Consider the following 3,226-nt stretch of genomic DNA (forward strand, 5'->3'; position numbering starts at 1 on the left):
CCGGTTAAAATTGTGATCAAGATGCTGCTTGGCCTGCTGTGTTCATCCAGCATCACACTTTGTTATTCAGGTCATAGTCCAACAGGTTGTAAACCTGTGTCGTGTGGCTTCTCACGTTCATATGGGTTAGGCCAGGCTGTATCAAAATCAGCGTTTGCAAGCGTCCGGATCGGCACCGCATGATATCACGCCCAGACTAGATTTTTCAGTTCTGAGGAAGGGACACCGGTCCGTCGTCTCATTTGTCACCATCGATGAGCTTTTGCAGCAGTTTCTACTTTAGATTCTGATTCAAGAGCATCCGCAGATTTTAATTTATCTGTTCTGGATGTGAGTTTGCTCGCTGAGCTGGAAGGTTAGTTTTCAGACGTTTCATCACTTTTTTTTATTTGAAAAAAATATACTTTATTCATAGAATGTACAAAAAACAAAACATTTATACACCTACCCAGTCATGCAAGCCGCTCCGGGTTACCCGGGGGTACGTACACCAACTAAAGGAAAAAAAACAAAACAGAGAAAAAAAAACAAAGCAAAGAAACCGCCCCGGCAGTCGTCACCCCGCACAGTCCCAGTTGGCCCCCTGACCAGTTGGGGAAGGCGCCAGCTGGGCCCAGTTACCAGATAGGGTTCTTTTCCCTTTTCTGGACGAGGGGGCTCATACGGTGGTCTTTCCCCACCGCGCCTTGGCGGCGGCTGCCCCAAGCTTTAGCGCGTCCCTCAGCACGTAGTCCTGGACCTTGGAGTGCGCCAGTCTGCAACACTCGGTCGGGGTCAGTTCTTTCAGCTGGCAGACCAGCAAGTTGCGGGCAGACCAAAGAGCGTCTTTCACCGCATTGATGGTCCTCCAGGCGCAGTTGATGTTGGTCTCGGTGTGCGTCCCCGGAAACAGCCCGTAGAGCACGGAGTCCCGCGTCACGGAGCTGCTCGGGACGAACCTCGACAAATACCACTGCATCCCCCTCCAGACCTCCTGCGCATAGGCACACTCCAGAAGAAGGTGATCGACAGTCTCGTTCCCCCCGCAGCCACCTCGAGCGCAGCGTGCAGTGGTGCAGAGATTCCGGGCATGCATAAAGGATCTCACTGGCAGAGCCCCTCTCACCGCCAGCCAAGCAATGTCCTTGTGCTTGTTTGAAAGTTCTGGCGATGAGGCATTCTGCCAAACGACTTTGGCAGTCTGCGTGGGGAACCACACGACGGGATCCACCCTCTCCTTTTCCCGAAGGGTCCCAAGGATACTACGTGCTGACCACTGCCTGACGGCCTTGTGGTCAAAGGTGTTTCCTTTCAAAAATTTCTCCACGAAGGACAGGTGGTACGGAACAGTCCAACTACTCGGAGCGTTCCGCGGCAACGAGGCCAGGCCCATCCTTCGCAACACCGGGGACAGGTAGAACCTCAGTAAGTAGTGACACTTGGTGTTTGCGTACTGAGGACCTACGCACAGCTTGATGCAGCCGCACACAAAGGTAGCCGTCAGGGCGAGGGTGGCGTTCGGTACGCCCTTTCCCCCATTTCCCAGGTCTTTGTACATGGTGTCTCTGCGGACCCGGTCCATCCTCGACCCCGAAATGAAGTGGAAGATGGCCCGGGTGACTGCAGTGGCGCAGGTCCAGGGAATAGGCCAGGCCTGCGCCACATACAACAGTACCGAAAGCCCCTCGCACCTGACAACCAGGTTCTTACCTGCGATGGAGAGGGACCAGAGCGTCCACCTGCCCAGCTTCTGCTTCAATTTGGCGATACGCTCCTCCCAAGTCTTAGTGCATGCCCCAGCTCCACCGAACCAAACACCCAGCACCTTCAGGTAGTCTGTCCTGACGGTGAAGGGGATGAAGGAGCGGTCGTCCCAGTTCCCGAAGAACATGACCTCGCTCTTAACCCTATTGACTTTGGCACCCGAGACCAGTTCAAACTGGCCGCAGATGTCCAATAGTCTACTCACCGACCGACGATCGGTGCAGAAGACGGCGACATCGTCCATGTACAGGGAGGTCTTGACCTGAAGGCCTCCGCTGCCTGGGATAGTCACGCCCTTCAAGCTCACGTCCTTCCTGATGGAGGCGGCAAAGGGCTCCACACAGCACACGAACAAGGCAGGAGAGAGTGGGCAGCCCTGCCTGACTTCAGATCTAACAGGAAAACTGTCTGATTCCCACCCGTTGATCGAGACTGCGCTAACGATGTTGGCGTAGAGCAGCCGGATCCAATTGCGGATGCCCTCCCCGAACCCCAATTTGGAGAGGACATCCCTCATGTAAGCATGAGAGACCCTGTCGAAGGCCTTCTCCTGGTCCAGGCTGACAAGGCAGGTGTCCACCCGCCTGTCCTGTACGTAGGCGATCGTATCCCTGATGCGCGCGAGGTTCTCAGCGATCTTCCTGCCCGGCACAGCACAGGTTTGGTCAGGGTGAATCACTGACTCCAGGACAGACCTGACCCGGTTGGCAATGACCTTGGCCAGGATTTTGTAGTCCACGTTCAAAAGTGAAATGGGACGCCAATTCTTAATTTCTTCCCTCTGCCCCTTCCTCTTGTAAATGAGGGTGATGATGCCCTTCCTCATGGACTTGCACATTTCCCCTGCCCGAAGCGCACTATCGTACACCTCCAGCAGGTCCTGGCCGACCAGGCCCCACAGAGCGGAATACAGCTCGACCGGTAAGCCGTCGCATCCGGGAGTCCTATTCCTCTCCAAGGACTTGAGGGCTCTGGCCAGCTCGTCCAGGGATATCGGCCGGTCCAGCCACTCCCTCGTGCTGTCGTCTAAGACCTCTGTGATAGACGACAGGAACGACTCGGAGGCCGTGCTGTCCGTGGGCTTCGTGTCGTACAGTCCGGCATAGAAGGATCTGCTGATCCTCAAAATGTCAGGCCGCGACGACGTCACCGAGCCATCGTCCTCCTTCAGCCGGCTAAGCACAGAGCTCTCTTTGTGTACCTTCTGAAAGAAGAAACGCGAGCACGTCTCGTCCTGCTCCACGGAGCGGACCCTGGACCGGAAGATTATCCTGGAGGCCTCCGCGGCGAAGAGCGAGGCTTGCTGGCCCCTCACCTCGTGGAGGTCCTCCGTGACATCGACCCCCATCAACTGCAGAAGGAGCAGGTTCTGCACCCTTTTCTGGAGTCGCGACAGCTTTCCCCGCCTCTCTCTTGCCTTCTGAACACCCTTGAGGACAAAGAACCTCTTGATGTTCTCCTTCACCGTCTCCCACCAGTCGCC

This window comes from Stegostoma tigrinum, chromosome 9 (assembly GCF_030684315.1).
Source record: "Stegostoma tigrinum isolate sSteTig4 chromosome 9, sSteTig4.hap1, whole genome shotgun sequence".
NCBI classification, from domain to species: domain Eukaryota; kingdom Metazoa; phylum Chordata; class Chondrichthyes; order Orectolobiformes; family Stegostomatidae; genus Stegostoma; species Stegostoma tigrinum.